The sequence below is a fragment of the Balaenoptera physalus genome (assembly GCF_965194825.1).
Source record: "Balaenoptera physalus genome assembly, chromosome: X".
In the NCBI taxonomy this organism is placed as follows: Eukaryota; Metazoa; Chordata; class Mammalia; order Artiodactyla; family Balaenopteridae; genus Balaenoptera; species Balaenoptera physalus.
This window is the reverse complement of record NC_138903.1, coordinates 111,980,895-111,999,660: the sequence shown is the minus strand read 5'-3', so window position 1 is coordinate 111,999,660 and position 18,766 is coordinate 111,980,895.

Below are 18,766 nucleotides of genomic sequence, written 5' to 3'. Positions count from 1 at the left end.
ATTTTAACTGTTGGCTTTGCTGAACTAAAGTTTAAATTTATAGAAAAGTGTTTTGTTTGACTCCAACTTAGCCACCTGTTACACCCACCATGAAAATCCATAAAATAACACTTGTTGAGGCAAAAGAATGCATAGTAGCCAATAGGGAGTCAGCCCTTGTCTTTTTTTCCCCCAGAAGCTAGGGGAGAGAAAATCACTTATAAAATGCAAGTGTTTATTAGAAGTGGATACCAGCATTTAAATCCCTAGTTGAATGTGTCCACAGCTTCTAGGCTTGATTAGAGATATGGCACGGGGGGAAGTCATGTGGAAAAATATCAGGGGACACCACCCTCAAATTCCTCATTCCTGAAAACTATGGAAGGAGAAATTTAAACTTGATGCTATCTCTGTGTTAAGTGTCACACAGGGTAAGATGAGTTTGGAGACTGTAGGCTTGGAGCAACTATTGCAGTATGAAGCAAAGGCACATATACCATAGAGACACACCACAAATGCTCCTAGATGTAGCTAAATCTCACAAGAGAATAATTCTCAGTGCCAGATGTCAATTCCTGGCCACATCAAACCCTAAACTCTAGGCAACAAGCCAGAGTGGCATTTTGATTGAGTAAGGATATGACTGCAACCTTTCAGAGCAGGCACCTCAGGGGGACTACATTTTAAAAATCCTCTCCCTATTCTCCACCCCAATAACAGAAGTGCATTCTCAGGAAAAGAAGTGTGTTCAGAAGAGATAAGAAGTCATCTGGCATTATCAATTATCTTTGAGTGAGAGGAGGGTGGTAGTGGGCAGGAAGGAGGAGAGCTTGGAAATTAATAAGGGATTAAAATTTAATATGAATAGTACAACAACTAACACAAATGAGACTGCTTTCATCTAAACATTATGGAAATCTAAACATCTAAACATTATGGAAATTATGGATATTAACTGAGAAGTTAAGGAACACTAATGCCTAGGAAGAAAGCAAGAATAGAATTGAAAACAGTTGATAGTTCTTGGAAAAAATAAAACTACCTTATATCAATATATATACCTCAATGAGTTGAGATCTTTCACTAATACTGATTACAGGTGTTAACCAGACAAGTTATTGCTGAATGCAGTATAATCAACTTTGGGTTAAAAAGGGAACTAATAACATATTTCAGATACATGGTTATAAAACCAGTATGATTTAAATATTTCTAGCATCTGAATCATTCTTGTCAGCAAACGCTTTGGATAAAAGCTCAAGAGGCGGGGCTTCCCTGGTGGTGCAGTGGTTGAGAATCTGCCTGCCAATGCAGGGGACACGGGTTCGAGCCCTGGTCTGGGAAGATGCCACATGCCGCGGAGTGGCTGGGCCCATGAGCCACAACTACTGAGCCTGCGCGTCTGGAGCCTGTGCTCCGCAACAAGAGAGGCCGCGATAGTGAGAGGCCCGCGCACTGCGATGAAGAGTGGCCCCCGCTTGCCACAGCTGGAGAAAGCCCTCGCACAGTAAACGACGACCCAACACAGCCAATAAATAAATAAATAAATAAATAAATAAACTCCAATCAAAAAAAAAAAAAAAAGCTCAAGAGGCAGTTATAATCATCCAAAAGATATAGAGTTCTCTTATAATCAAAAGTTTCATTCATATATTCATTTAACAAATAATTATTGAGCATGTACACTGTTCCGATAACTTTGTAGATGCTAGGATTATAACAGTGGAAGAACAAAGCTTCTCTCATGGAGCTTATATCCAAGTGCAATGGAGAGAGACAAAAACAAAACAAAGTAAACATATAGTATGCCAGATGGTGAAATGTGCTATGCAGAAAACATAGAATACGGAGTACAGAAAGTGACAGTTGAGGATTGGTTTTTGAGTATACATTGGTCAGGGAAGCCCTTGCTAGTAACATGACATTTGAGAAGAGAGCTGAAAAAAAGTGATAATTTTTCCAAGCACAATTCCAACCATCAGTTCAATCGTTTCTTACCAATTTCTGGTTTACTTACTGATGGTCCCCAGAAAGGAATGTCATAGTTTCTCAGAGCTGTACTTACCTTCAAGGGGAATTTTTCCATATTGCCTACAACTATCTTTCCTACACAAAGACACACCATAAAACTGTCAGTAAGATTTTCCCACAATGGTGGGTATTTTTGTAATTTTACTCAAAAGATGCAATATAGATGGAATCATATAATGTATAACATTTTGAGATTGACTTATTTCACTAAGTGTAATTTCCTGGGGAATTAATCCAAGATGTTGTGTGTTTAGGTAGTGTGTTTCTTTTTCATTAGTAAGCAGTAGTCTATGGTATGAATGTACTACAGTTTGTTTAACCATTCACTTTTTGAAGGACATTTGGACTGATTTCAGGTTTTGGATATTAAAGATAGAATTCCTATGAACATTTCTGTACAGATTCTTCTGTGAATATAAGGCTTCATTTTTCTGGGATAAATTCTCAGGAGTTCAGTTGCTGGGTTGGATGGCAATTACATGTTTCTTTTTATGAGAAACTATTGAATACAAAATTATTTTCCAGTCTATGCTGTACCACATTACATTCCCACCGACAACGTATGAGCAATCCACTTTTTCTTTATCCTCTCCAGCATTTATGCTGTCATTATATTTTAAGGCATTATAAGTGTGTATTGATTGCTAATTGTTCTATTTTTAATTCTCCTGATGGTTAATGATGTTGAACATCTTGTCATGTGCTTATTTTCCATCTGTTTATCCTCTTCAGTAAAATGTCTGTCCATGTCTTTTGCCCATTTCAAATTGGATTGTTAATTTTTGTAATTGTTTTGGTGGTAAAATTTATTGAGCTAAAATTCACATAACATAAAATTAACTATTTTGAAGTGTGCAATATAGTGCCATTTAGTACATTAACAATGCAGCCACTCCCTCTACCTAGTCCCAAAACATTTTCATCTCCCAAAGATAAAACCCCATACTCATTAAGCAGTCACTCCAAATTCCCCTCTCCCACTAACCCTTAACAACTACTAATCAACTTTCTGTCTCTATAGATTTGCATATTTCAAAAGCTTCATACCAGTGGAATCATACAATATCTGATCTTTTGTGTTTGGCATCTTTTGCTTGTCATGATATTTTTGAGGTTCATCCATGTTATAACATATTATCTCTTTAGAGGTGGAGTTGTTGAATAATATATTTATGTTTAACTTTTTGAAGAACCACCAAACTGTTTTCTATAGCAGCTCAACAGTTGTACATTCTCATGGACAAAGTACAGGGTTTTTAATTCCTTCACATTCTTACCAACAGTTGATACTTTCTTCTTTTTTACTTAGAGCCATCCTATAGGGTGTGAAGTGATACCTCTTTGTGGTTTTGATTTGTATTTCCATAATGACTAATAATGTTGAGCATCTTTTCATATGTTCACTATTTGTATATCTTCTTTGGAGAAATGACTATTCAAAACCTTTGCCCATGTTTACTTGGGCTGTTTGTTACTGAATCGTGAGAGGTTTATATATTTTGGAAACTAGACCTTTGTCAGATGTATGATTTGAAAACATTTTCTCCCTTCTGTGAGATATATTCATTTTACTGATAGTTTCCTTTGATGCATAAAATTTTTTAGTATTGATTTTTTCTTTCTTTTTGCTTTTGATGTCATATCTAGAAATCCATTGCAAATCTGTGGTCATGCAGATTTACCCCTATGTGTCTTTTAAGAGTTTTATACTTTTAGCTCTTATATTTAGGTCTTTGATCCATTTTCAGTTAATTGTTTTGTTACAGTGTGAGATGGCAGCCCAGCTTCGTTATTTAACATGTGGATATCAAGTTGTACCACGAGACTATTCTTTCCATTGAATGGTCTTGGTACCTTTGTCAAAAATCAATTGATGGTAGATGTATGGGTTTATTTCTGGACTCTCAATTATATTCCATCCAGTTATATATCTGTCCTTATTCCAGTAGCACAATATTTTGATTACTATAGCTTTGTAAGTCATTTTGAAATCAGAAAGTATGAGTCCTACAACTTTTTTTAAATGCTAGATTGTTTGGCTATTTTATATGAAATTTAGGATCAACTTTTTCACTTCTGCAAAATTGACCACTATCATTTTGGTAGGGAATTGCATTAAATCTATGGATTGCTTTGGATAGCAATATTAAAATCATCTAGTTCATGAACATGGGATGACTTTCCATTTATTCAGCTCCTCTTTATTTTCTTTTAGCAATGTTTTTAGTTTTCAGTGTAAAAGTCCTGTACGTCCTTAGTTAAATGTGTTCCTAAGTATTTTATTTTTGTTACTGTATATGACATTTTTGCTTAATTTTATTTTTATACTGTTCATTACTAGTGTATAGAAATATAGCTTAGTTTGTGTGTTGACCTTTGCTATGCAAGTTTGCTGAATTATTTTTACTAGCTATAATAGTTTTTTCATGGATTTTTTAGGATTTTCTATATATAAAATTACGCCATCAGCAAAAGAAATAGTTTTCATGCTTCCTTTCCAATTTGAATTCCTTTTGTGTATTTTTCTTGCCTAATTGCTCTGACTAGAACTTCCAGTACAACAGTTAAATATAAGTGCTGATAGTGGGCATCCTTGTGTTCTTCCTGATCTTAGAAGGTAGCTATCAGTCTTTCACCATTGATGTTAATGTTAGCTGTGGACTTTACATAAACTCCCTACATCAAGTTGAAGAAGTTCCTTTTTATTCCTTTTTTATGAAATCATTTTATCATGAAATAGTATTGGATTTTGTCAAATGTTTTTTATGCATGAAATGAGATGAAAATGTATATTTTTTCTTCTTTCTATTAATGTGATTTATTACATTGATTGATTCTTATATGTTGATACTTCCTTAAATTCTTGGGATAAATCCCTTTTGGTTCTGACATATAATCCTCTTAATATGATGCTGGATTCAGTTTGCTACTATTTTGTGGAGGATCTTTGTATCTGAGGTTATAAGGTATATTTGTCTATTATTTTCTTGTGATGTTTATATCTGGCTTTGGTATGATAGTACTGCTGACCTTTTGGAAGCAGTTAGGAAGTGTTCCCTCCTGTCATGTTCAACTTGGACTGTCATAATAAAATACCATAGACTGGGTGGCTTAAACAATATAAATTTATTTTCTCACAGTTCTGGTGGCTGGAAATCCAAATTCAGGATGCCAGAATAGTCTGGTTTTGGTGAGAGCTCTCTTCCTGGTTTGGAGATGGCCACCTTCTTTCTCTGGGTTCACATGACCTCTTCTTTGTACATGCATTGTGTCAGAGGGAGGAAGCTCTGTGGTATCTCTTATTATAAGGGTACTAATACCATTATGACCTTTTAAATTAAGAAATATGTTTATTTATTGGTTATAGTGCTTTTAACATTATGTATTAAATCTTGGTTGAGTTTTGATGGTTTGTGGTTTTTAAGGAATTTGTTCATTACCTTTAAGTTCTTCACAATATGAGCATAAATTTTTAATACCCCCTTATTTTTTTAATGGCTGCAGGCTTTGTAGTCATATTCCTTTTTCTAGTCTTGATATTGGTCCTTCTTTTCTTGTCCCTTTCCTGTTTTATCCTATATATATTTAATTCTCTAAATTTCCCACTCAGCACTACTTTATATGCCTCCCAAATATTTAGATATTAGTTTTTTTCCTTTTCATTCAGTTGTATGCATTTTTTAAATTTACTTTGAGACTTCCTCTTAGACTCATGGAGTATTTAGATTTGTGTTGTTTTATTTACAGTTTCTTTGATATTTCCTTGTTTTTCTGTTACTGATTTCTAGCTTGATTATATTATAATTGGTTAACACACTATGAGTGGTTTCAATATTTTAACTTCTGTTGAAATTGACTTCATGGAGCAGAATATGGTCTATCTGGGTGAATGTTCCTCTGGTGCTTAGAGAAATACACATCTATTGTTGCTTTCTGATGTGCTCTATATATGTCAATTAGATCCTGTTGATTGATGATTTAGTTCAGATTTTCTATAACACTGTGCATTTTCTAACAGTTCTATCAGTTGCTGATCGGAGTTTTTTAGTCCCCAACTATAAACTGTGAACTTGTCTATTTCTTTTTTCAGCTTCATCTGTTTTTGTATCAATTATTTGAGGCTCTGTTGTTTGATTTGCACACATTTAGGATTATTATATCTTCCTGGTCAATTGATTCTTTTATCATTATGTAATGTCCCTTTTTGTCTCTACTAATTTTCTTTGTTCTGATGTTTACTTTATCTAATATTGATATGGCCACTCATGTTTGCTTGATTAATTTCTGCATGCTGTATGTTTTTCAATCATTTTACTTTGAATCTGGCTAGATTTTATTTTGAAGTAATTTTTTTCTTTCTTTTTTTTAATTATTATTGTTCATTGTTTTCCATTCTTTGTTTCCTTAAGTTCTCATTCTTCTGTTTCTTAATTCTTGCCTTCCTGGGGATCATTTGAATATTTTTTTAGGATTCTAACTTGAATTATTTTTGGAGCTTTCTGTACATTTTTGTTAGTGGTTGCTGTAGGTATTGCCATATACTTATGTTATTCATCACAGTCTATTCATAATAATGTTTTACCACTTAGAATAAAATTTGGAAACCTTACTTCCATTTAAGTCTCTGTACTGTCCTCACTTTTAAATATCATTGTCATGAGTATTGGTTAGTCTTGTAATGTGTGCTTCAATCATCAAATATTATTTAGAAAATTAAGGAGGAAATTAAAAGTTTATCTTTGTACCCATATTTCAGCTCCTTCCCTTGTTTCTTCCTTCCTGATTCTCCCAGATTTCTTTTATAATTTCCTTTAGTTTTGAAGAATTTCCTTTAGCCAATATTTAAGGGTAGCCTTGCTAGCTACATATTTTTAGTTTTACTTAGTTTCAGAATGTCTTTATTTTCTCTCATCCCTAAAGGATGATTTAACCAGATGTCAAACTCACAGTTGACAATACTTTACTTTCAGCAGTTGGTAATCATTGTGCCACTTCCTCTGGCCTCCATGGTTACAGGGGAGAAATGTGCAGTCATTCAAAATGGTGTCTCCATATTATTAATGCCTCATTTCTCTCTGGCTGCTTTCAAGATGTTTTTCTTTGTCTTTACTTTTCTAAAGTTAGTTGTGATTTTTTTTTATTGTAGAATTTTTGGGGCTCAACCTAGTTGGAATTTACTCTTCTTTTGGATCAACAGGTAAGTTCATTCTCCATGTTTGGGAAGTTTTCATTCATTTTTTCTTTACATAGTCTTTAAGCTTCATTCTCTTTCTCCTACACATCTGGAACTCTGATGGAATGAATATTATATCTTTTGTTATTGTCCCTCAAGTCTAGGGCTCTGTTTATTTTTTTCCAGTCAATATTCTCTCTGTTTTTTAGGTAGGGTCAATTCAGTTTTTCTGTCTTCAAATTCAGTGATTCTATTCTATTTCCACTCTACTATTGACCCCATCTGACAGATCTTTTATTTCAGTTACTGCCTTTTTCAGTTCTGTAATTTCCTTTTGTATCTTTTGTTATAATCTGTTTGCTTAGATGTTCTACTTTTTCACTTATTGTAAGATAATTTGTAATTGTTGAAGAATTTTATGATGTTTGCTTTTAAATTCTTGTCAGAAAATTATAACATCTGATTCTTCCTCCTGTTAGCATCAGTCGATTATCCATTCTCATTAAAATTGTGATTTTCCTGGTTCTTAATATGATAAATTATTTTCAATTATATCATAGACCTATGCCAATCATATTTGGAAACTCTAAGTCCTATTTAAATCTTTTACTTCAGTAGATAGTCACCCTGATTGGGTACAGCATACAGGTCTTTTTCTACTCTTATGGGCTCGTATAGCAGTTTAATTTTCAGAGCCTTTGTGGTGTTATTTTTGTCTGCTTGGTTTATCTGGTTCTTCTAGGCCTCCTGGTGTGCCTGAAAGGACTAGAGGTGGGTTTCCCTAGACCTGTTGCTCAGTGTCTCTCATTGGGTATGGGGTATGGTGAAATCCCCCTATCAGTGCCCTCCTGTTGGCCTGGTTCTTCTGGGTGGGAGAGGAGAGTCTTGGGTCCTTTGGGACAAACAGGCTTCTTCAGCTGGGCTGCTTGCTGTGGCTGGGTCTCATATTCATGTTCTGACTGCCATCCAGGTATATCTGAGAGGGAAGGAAGAGTCTCAAACCTGTGGAAACAAAGAGGCTTCCAAGACCGGGCATTTTTCTGTGGCTGTGTAATTTTTCCATTTTTACCCGTATACTGTGGTTTCCAACATCTGGGAGAAGAGTCTTGATTTCCTTCAGGAAAAAAGTCTTCTCAGTCTTGGCCAATTGCTGTGGCTTGGTCCCTTTCTTTGATTCTCCCGCTTCTGTGCTGTTTCTTTAGTCATGGGATTCTAAGCAATATTGCCTTTTAATTAACATTTTTAGAGTTTATTTTGGTTGTCTCGTGTACCATATCCAGGGTTTATAGTTGTGCTCTGTAGGGAAGGACAGGTAAAAGTGGGTCTATGACCATCTTGTCTAGAATGGAATTACCTGTGGTGTTTTTTGATGAACAGAAATTTTTGTTTTATTTATTTATTTTCATTTATAATTTGTACTTTAAATATCCTGTGGAAAAAAATTTTTATTCTTTTCTTGATTCCATAGTGTTTTTCTCATATTTATTCATGAATATTTTATAGTTTCACTATTTGCCTTTATTTCTTTAGTCCATGTGAAATTACATTTTATGAATGATATTAGGTATGGGTATGCTTTTATTTTTTACACAAATTGCTTTAACAAACAAACCAAAAATGATCATTGACTTGTCGACTAAAAAAAATATTCAGAACCTACAAGTTGAGAGTTATATTTTATTTGGCAGGAATTTTTAGGACTTCAAGCCTGGGGGGCAGCATCTTAAGTAACCCTGAGAGAACTGCTCCGAGGAGGCAAGGGTGGGGAGCCAGTATAGCAACAAAGTTTAGCAACAAAGGGCAGGTAGTCTGAACGTCAAAAGATTATTGTTAATTAAAGAAAACCAGATATCCCAAGTTAAGGAATTTAGTGCTTTTCTATGTATGGGAAGATGCAAGAGTCTAGGCTCACTGAAATCATTCCTTTGTTATGCACCTCAGCTATCTGGGGCCAGTATCCTGTGTTTTCACATCCTTAGTTTCCTCAGGGCTCACCATAGGGAATGGCTGCAGTCAGATGGCTGCCAAATGGCAGCCATTCCTTCCTGAGTTTACTCAGGGCTCACTGGCTCGTTGGAGGGCTCAAATCACTGATGACTGTGACATCCTTTGTTTACTGATATGGCAGGCAATATTCCATTTATCAGACTTTATACAGTAAAATGTATTTTTCATATGCAGAACAGCATTGTTGTTCTCAATTTCATCAATATGATCTTTAACACGTGTCTTCCAATTTGATGTGCTTGATAGGAGAAAAACAACATTGAGGCAAAGAAAGTTTTGTGGATTAGGCTTAGAAGTGACACAACTGAATTACATTTATTCTTTATCGGTTATAATTCAATCATATCGCTACCTCTAACTTCAGAGGATTCTGAGAAATATAATCTACTGTGTGCCAATTGAAAAGGATAAATGGCTTTCTTGATAAGCTAATTGTGTCTGCCACTGATACAGTCAAGCTTCAAAAAATCATCTGCAATGTTGGCATTGTCACACATTAATCTTTTATATGAATAAGTCTGGTTTTGACTCTCCACTACGTTTTAATGATGAATGTGTCTATCTCTTAAATGGTATCATAGTGTCTCAATTGGTATAATGTTACAAAAAGTATCGAAAGCAAACTCTCCTTGTGTTTTATTTTCCTTGTGCCTTTTGTTTATCACTGACTCTTGCTTTTCAGTACAGGTATTATAATTGATTTTTCAATTTTTCTATGAAAAATTGAATGAAAACTCATGTTGGAGTTCAGTTAGGAATTCATTGTCTGAAGATTAATTTTGGGAAAATTGACAACTTTACGATACCTAATCTTCCATGAACATAGTACATTTCTCCACTTATTTAGATTATCTCTAGTGTCTTTAAAAATTTGTAATTTTAGCCTAGCTATTTGTATTAGTATGTTTGGGCTGCCGTACAAATGTACCATATTCTGTGTGGCTTAAGCAACAGAAATTTATTCTCTCACAGTTTTGGATGCTCGAAACCTGTGATCAAGGTGCCAGCATAATTGGGTTCTGGTAAGAACTCTCTTCCTGGCTTGCAGGTGGCTATCTTCTTGCTGTGTCCTCACATGGTACAGAGAGAGAAAGATCTTCTCATACAGCCACTAATCCCCATAATGAGGGCCCTACCTTCATGGCCTAATTTAATTCTAGTTACCATCTAAAATCCCACCTCTAGATAACATTACATTGGGAGTTAGGGCATCAATGGATTTTAAAAGATTCAGGCTGCAATAGTATTTAATATTTTTAATGCTATTATAACATACCTGTGTAAAATTGCATTTACAATTATTCGTTCATACAGAAATGTATTTTTTAAAATTTTGACTGTATCTGAGATACTTTCTAAACATTATTCAAATCTGAAAATTTTTACTGCATTTATTTAGAATTTTTTGGTTAAATTGCCTACCTCTGATAAAATACCTCTTTGTCCTAACAATGATAACTTTAAAATTAGTATTGATATATTATGATAATATTAAAATTGTATCATTGGAGAATGTTTTAATTGCTTACTGATGATATGTTAATATGTAGTTTCTTTTTATATTGATTTTATATCTAACAAATTTTCTAATTTTTCTTGTTATTTCTGAGAGTATTATATATATCATTTTGGATTTTCCTATGAAAAAATTTATTTACTTTTAAATATAGATTTATTTCTTCCTTTCTAATGCTTATACTTTTTCTGCTTTCCTTGCCTTAGTGCACTGTCACTATTTAGGACCTCATGTACAATGTTGAAGACAATTGGTCACAGCAGACATCCTTGACTTGTTACCCAGCTCTAAGTTTATTTTTTAGACATTACTCATTCCATGACAATTTCAGATATATTCTCATTGTTATTCATAATATCTTTATGTTGCTTTCAAAAAATTAAAAATAAAGCATATCAAACTTATACAAATGTGTAAAACAATATGATGAACCCCATACTGCCATTACCCATGTTCTAAGATTAACAGGATTTTTGCCAACTCACTGACCTTATTTTTCTTTTCTTTCTTTTCATTGATGAAGAATTCCAAGAAAAATTTCTGACATCATTTCATCCCTACGTATTTTGCTGAACATCTCTAAAAATGTAGAATTTTATTTTTATGGCCTTTTGTGTCCATCATAACAGCTAACAATTTAAAATTTTTCCTTGGTTTTATCTAACACCCTGGTCATAATCAAATTTCCACAGTATTCTTAAAATAGTACCTTTGAATTTGTTGTGTTTAAATTCATATTCAAATTAGCTCCGTAATGGTGTGTTTTATGTCTCACTTAATCTAAAGCAAGCTCCACTTATTTTTGCTTTAATACCATTGCCTAGTTAAAGAAAGAGCAGTTATTCTGTAGATTGCTCAACATTTTGGATATCTGTTTACTTTTTTATCATGTTATTTAACTTGTGGGTCTATGCTTCATGTTTTCTATAAATTATGTATATGTGCTAAGGCTTGATTAGATTCAAATAGCGTTTGGTATTATCATATTTGGTATGAAAATACCTTCCAGGCTTATGTTGACTGTTACTTGCTCTAAAACTGGAATAAGCCATTTTTCTAAGAGTCCCTGGCCCTTGTTTATTTTAGTAGAAAAATATATTTTAAAGTTATAATTATTTGTGAGCCAAGGATGCTCAAGGTGTGAGTGTATGTATGTATGTGTGTGTATATATATGTGTGTGTGTGTACCTATATATAATAAATATTGTGTTATATGTGCACTATAACTATTATATGTATGTATATAGTATTAGAGTAATACAGTAATAAAGTTATATTTATAGAGTTATAGTGATAATGTTATAGTTATATAGTTATAGCACTGAGTTACATTGTTACAATATAGGTGGATTATGGAGTTACATTTACAGTATTATGGTAATACTGTTATAGTGTTACAGTAATAGTTATACTGTTGTAGTTATAGTTACAGTGTTACAATTATAGTCATAGTTTTATAATTGTAGAGTTACCAGTTTGCTATTATATTTTGTAATTACTGCCTTTAATTATATTGATAATAATAATTTTAGTTTTATAGTTAAAAAGTTATAGCACTATTATGGCACTAAGATTACAGTATAGTGCTAAAATTATATTTACAGTGATAAAATTATGATTACAATGTTAGTTTTATAGTTATGTTATTAGTAATTACAGTGATAGTGTTATAGATATAAATTTATAATTATAGTTATTATGGTAATAATATAGATATTGTGTCAAAGTTATAGCTATAGTATTAGCATTATATAGTGTTAGTCTTATAGTTTTCATGGACCTGTTATAGTGGTAGTGTTACAGTTATAATTGTAGTGTTATTATGCTATAGATATGGTGTTATGGTCACAATTAAATTATTATAGTTATTGTTGTACTTATAACTTTTGTGATATAGTTATAGAATCTAGTTACACTTATATAGTAAAAGTTATAGAGTCACAGTTTTTGTTAAAAGTTTGAATTTTAGTTTTAGAATAGTGGTTGGTTATTATTTAAGATTTATTGTTATAGTTACAAAGTTTAATATTACAGTTATAAGCATATACTTATATTCATAGTTAGCATTATGTAGTTCTAAGTGTAGTACTAGTGTTATAGTTATAATGCTATAGATGTAGTTATAGTGTTATTAATATAGTCATAGTGTTAGTGTTATAGTGATAGTATTATAGGTAGAGTGTTATAGTTGTCATTATAATGCTATAGTTATAGTTTATGGTTATAGTGATATTTGGATTGTTGTAATGATAGTTTGATTATAGTTACAATGTTATGGCTATAGTTATATGGTTATAGTCATTTTGTTAGTGTTGTATACTTTAATATTATAGCCATAGGGCTATAGTTATAGTTTCATAATTATAAAATTTAATTATACAGTCATGGTTTTATTTGTAATGTTTTAGTTATAATGGTACATGATTATAATTATAATGATATAGTAATACTGTTACAGTTATAATTATATATATTCAGTTATAGTCTTAACAATGTAGTGATTGTGGTTTTGTTTTAGTTTTGATATGGTTATATTTATATTGTTATAGTTATACTATTAGTGTTATGTTTTAGTTTTATAGTATAGGGCTGTAGTAAGAATGTTATAAAAATTTAGTTATAATTATAAAATTATAGTGTTAGCTATTGTGTTATAAATAGTTATAGGGCTATAGCTACATTTAGAGTACTAAATCATAGCTGTAGTGCTATCATATAGCTACCATGATATAGATATAAATATATGCTGTTATAGTTGTAATGCTATAATTTTATAATGCTATAATTATTATTATAGTGATATCATTATATTTATAGTACTATGGTTATTTTTGCCATGTTAAAAGTATAATTGTTCACGTTATAGGGCTATTTTATTGTTATTGATATAGAGCTGTTGTTATGGTTATACTATAGTTATAGCAATAGTGTTATAGTTACCATATTAGCTTTAAGTATAGCAGTATACTGTAAATTTAGTACTATAAGTAGAGAACTATAATTCTAACAATAACACTAAAACTATGTGTTAATGTTAAAGTCATAGAATATTGTTCAAATAATGATAGTGTTATACTGATAATGTTATATTTTGGGTCAGAGTAATAATTACATTTATAAAGTTATAGGTATATTTTATACTAGCAGTGATAATTCTATAATGCTAGTTATAGTGATAAGGTAATAGTCATACAGTTATAGATATGGATATGGTGCTAATGATATACAGTGTTAGTGTAATAAAGTTCAGTGTTATAGTTGTAATTATGGTATACTAATAGTCATAAATATTGTATTATAGTATTTATTATATTGTTGTAGTTATAATAGAGGCATACTAGTTACACTGTTATAGTTTTGTTATTAACAACATACATAGTGAGAGTGATAGTGTTATATTAGCGGTAGTATTATGCTATACTGATAGAAGTAATGGTGTAGCTTTAGCGTTTTGCACATAGTAATACTGTTATAACTATAGATATAGAGACATAGTTATAGTTATAGAACCAACGTTAGAGTTAAAGTGTCATGGTGTCAGTTATAGTTCATAATTACAGTTATGCTGCTAGTTATTGTGTTATAGTGATTCATATTGAATTATAGAGCTATACTTATTTTATTCTTATTGCACTAAGGCTACAATGTTGTGCTATAGTTATAGTAAAATATATTCATAGTGCTAAGGTAATAATTGTAGTGATAAAGTTACAATTATCACTGTTTTTATAGTGCTGGTACAGTGACACTTGACCAACATGTGTTTGAACTCCATGGGTCCACTTATACATGGGTTTTTTCAATGCATATATACTGCAGTACTACACGATCTCACGCTCTGCAGTTGACTGAATCTGCAGAGGTGGAACTGCAGATGTGGAGGACCAACTGTAAAGTTATAGGTGAATTTTGGACTGCACAGGGGTCAGTACCCCTAACCCCCACATTCAAATATCTATCCTATATTATATAAACAACAGTCTTTAGAAGATTATGCTACAACCATCAATATAATATTAAGAATATTTAAAATATTTTATATATATACTCCCCACCCACAACATTTTTTGTATTTATATCTACACCATCTGCACATATATCATTACATGCCATTCTCTCTCTTTTAAACCTCATTTAGTCTTAGTTCTATAAGTAATTTATATGTTTAATGCTCACCACTATGTCTTATGTCAGTATCTCTAGATATTTTGGTTATCTAAAGCTTATTCTTATATTTTACTTAAGGGAGTAACATTGCCTGCATTCTCTCATGTTGAATGTTATTTGTTTCCTTTATACTTGAAAAATAATTTTACTAGATTTTAAATCCTTGACTAATATTTTCTTCCTTTGATTATATTAAATATATTACTCCATTTACAACTGCCATAAAAAATCCTTTTGAAAAGTCTGAGGACAACCTAATTTTCTTTCATTATAAATAACTTGTTTTTTTACCTAGGAACTCAATTATTTTATTTTTCTTTACTTAGAGTCCAGTAATTTCAATAGAATATGTTGTGGTGTTCATTATTGATTTGAATTTTCTCAAGTGTGTGTTCTCTAAGGTGTTCTCTTTCAATATGTAATTCCAAATCTGATTTTTTTTTTTTAAATTAGGGTCTTAAAATTTGTCCTACCTCCTGCTTCAGGGAATCTTATACATGTTGGATCTTCTGTACCAATAATCATTATTTGTCACCTTCTCTTGAGTTATTTTTATCTTTTGCTATTTTAAAAATTTTGTAAATATTCCTCTTTTGCCTTTCCTTTCCATTAAAGCATTTAAAATAAAATGCTTTTGATCCTTCTCATATAGATTTCACTTCGGAAATAGTTTTTTTCATTCATTTATAATTGGCGTTTTGATTTTTATCACCTCATAACTCAGGTTTTATACTTCTAAGTTATGTTTTTCTTTCATGTCTTATATCATTACCCTAATGAGTTTTAGGTCATCTTTAAATTGATGGTTAAAATGACTATCTCTTCTGTGGGCATGCCTTTTTGATATGTTTTATTGCTTGTAAGAATTTTTATTCTGATTCCTCTTTTTGTTTCTGATAACAACCTTTTCTAGGGATTTGATTTTGATAGTTTTAGTAGCTCAGGTATTTGTGAAATTTAATTTCTTGAACTTTTAGATGGAGAAAGATCAAAGTATTTTTGATTTTTAACTTAAGACAAACTTTCCTCCTTTGTCCTTGATAATGCTCAAATAAAATGAGATTGACTGATTTTATTCCATCCAACCCACTTTTATCTCGACCCTCTCTTCCATTTTTCTTATCTCTAGCATCCTCGATTTTGAATTTACCCCCAGGGATTTTTCCTCAATGTGGGGATCTGTTTAAAAAGGGAAACCTAGTGGTTCAGTTTCAAAAGTTCATAGAGAATGGATTGTTCAAGCTGTCTAAGAACTTACCACAAACCCTTTTGCTCAGTGGCTTTCAGTGTGCTGTTCAGGTGCTGTTCTCCTTTTCAAACCCATAATCTTCCCAGCACACCTGGTGGAACTTTTGAGATTCTCCTCTACCCCAATCCATTAGATGCCATCTTCTTTCCTCCGATTCGTACTATACATTTGCTGAATCCATGCAAGTGTCATCACTGATGTTGGCTTGTTCTTACCAACTTGTATTTTAGAGTTTGTGGAGATAACATGTGACCTCATTTTCTTTTAAACTTTGTCCATGGGATTTTGATTTTGTTACTTATTTGTTGTAAAACTATTTATGTGAGCTTTCAGAAAGATTGAATGATTAGGCTGTCACCACTGTCATCTCACCACAGTATGTATGTATAACTATATCTATAACATATATTTCTTCATCTATATCTACTTCTACATCTATCTATATCTATTTCTATATTGGTATCTATAACTATCTACTGCCTAGAAGTAAAAATACTGCCTGTGAGAAAATATGCATAAAGAGAAAGTATGGCCAAGAAAGTTCAAAATGGATGGGAGTTTTGTTCTTTAAGACTTGCTAATGGGGAGTGACCAAGATGGCAGAACAGAAAGACACTGAGCTCATCTCCTCCCATGGGTACACCAAAATTACAACTATTTACAGAGCAACTATCGATGAGAAAGTCCAGAAGACTAGCAAGAAAGGTCTACAACTAAAGATAGGAAGAAGGAACCACAAGGAAATGTGTACGAGGGGCAGAGATGCAGTATAGTCAAGACCCATACCCCTGGGTGGGCAACCCACAAACAGAGGGATAGTTATAATTGCAGAGGTTCTCCCCAAGGAGCAAAAGGTCCAAGCCTCACATTAGGCTCTCAGCCCAGGGACCCTACACTGGGAAGATGAACCCCCAGAAAGTTTGGCTTTGAAGGCCAGCAGGGCTTACTTTCAGGAGAGCCAGAGGGCTGTGGGAAACAGAGACTTCACACTTAATAGGTGAACACAAAATCTCACATGGCTCCAGGAGCCAGGACAGAAGCAGTTAGTTGAAAGGAGCCTGGGTCAGACCTACCTGCTGATCTTGGAAAGCCTCCCAGAGAGCCAGGAGGCAACTGGAGCTCACCCTGGGGACATAGACACTGGCAGCAGCCATTTTGGGAGCTTGTTCTACCATGAGGACGCTGGTGCTGGCAAACACCATTTTGGAATCCTCCCTCTAGCTTACTGGTGCAAGGATCCAGCCTCGCCCACCAGCCTTTTGGCAGTATCACTGGGATGCCATAGGCCAAGCAACTACCCAGGTGGGGACACAGCCCCACCTACTGTCAGGATGGCTGCCTTAAGGCTTCCTGAGCCCCAAACCATCCCAGGACCCTGCCATGTCCACCAGAGGGCCCAGGACCTGGCTGCACAGTAGTTTGCCAGTGCTAGCCCCTAAACCCCCAGGACAGTATCACCAGAGACCCTGGGACCTGGCTTTCCCCACCAGTGTGATGGCACTAGCTCCAGGATCAGCCTCAACCACCACTGGGTGGCACCAACCCCAGAATTCCCGTGGCCCTGGCCCTGGCCCTGCCCATAAACTGGCTGACATCAGCTCCTTGGCACCTTGGACCCCCTCAGCCAGCCACCCCAGTATCCAACAGCACCCACCAGCATCCCAATGCCACTTTGGGACACCATGAACCCTGCATCCAACCATGTCAGGAACTGGCCCCACCCCCCCTCCAGGCCAACGCAAGATTTGGGAACCATAGCCCTACAACAACCCACACTGGAACCTGGCTGTACTCACCAGTGGGCCAACATTAGCCCCCAAAGCTATTCAACCAGTCACCTTGTGACCTAGCCCCACCCACCAGTGGCTAGCAGCCTCTGCACAAGGCATGGCCTAGCAACCAGCTGGGTCAGGGAATAGTCACACTAACCAGGGCATCCACAGTAGTCAGTCTGCCAGAACAGAAGGACCCATGAAGCCCACATAGGAGGCAGACCTAGAGCAAGGTTGTTAAAATGTGTTTGAACTTAAGAGATCAGCAAATTAAAACAATAATTTAGATAAATAGCTATAGATATAAATATATAAACTCATGGTAACTGCAAACCAAAAATCTATAATAGATACACACACACACACACACACACACACACACACACACAGAGACAAAAGAGACAGGAATTTAAACATAACACTAAAGATAATAATCAAATCACAATGGAGAGAGAGCAAAAGAAAAAGATAGGAAGAAAAAAGAACTACAAAAATAACTAGAAAACAATGAACAAAATGGCAATAAGTAGATACCTATCAATAATTACTTTAATTTTTAAAAATTAATTAATTTATTTTTGGCTGTGTTGTGTCTTTGTTGCTGTGTGAGGGCTTTCTCTAGTTGCGGCGAGTGGAGGCTACTCTTGGTTGAGGTGCACCGGCTTCTTGTTGCGGTAGCTTCTCTTGTTGCAGAGCACAGGCTCTAGGCATGCAGGCTTCAGTAGTTGTGGCATGCAGGCTCAGTAGTTGTGGCTCACAGGCTCTAGAGCACAGGCTCAATAGTTCTGGCGCACGGGCTTAGTTGCTCCACGGCATGTGAGATCTTCCCGACGAGGGCTCAAACCCATGTGCCCTGCATTGGCAGGCAGATT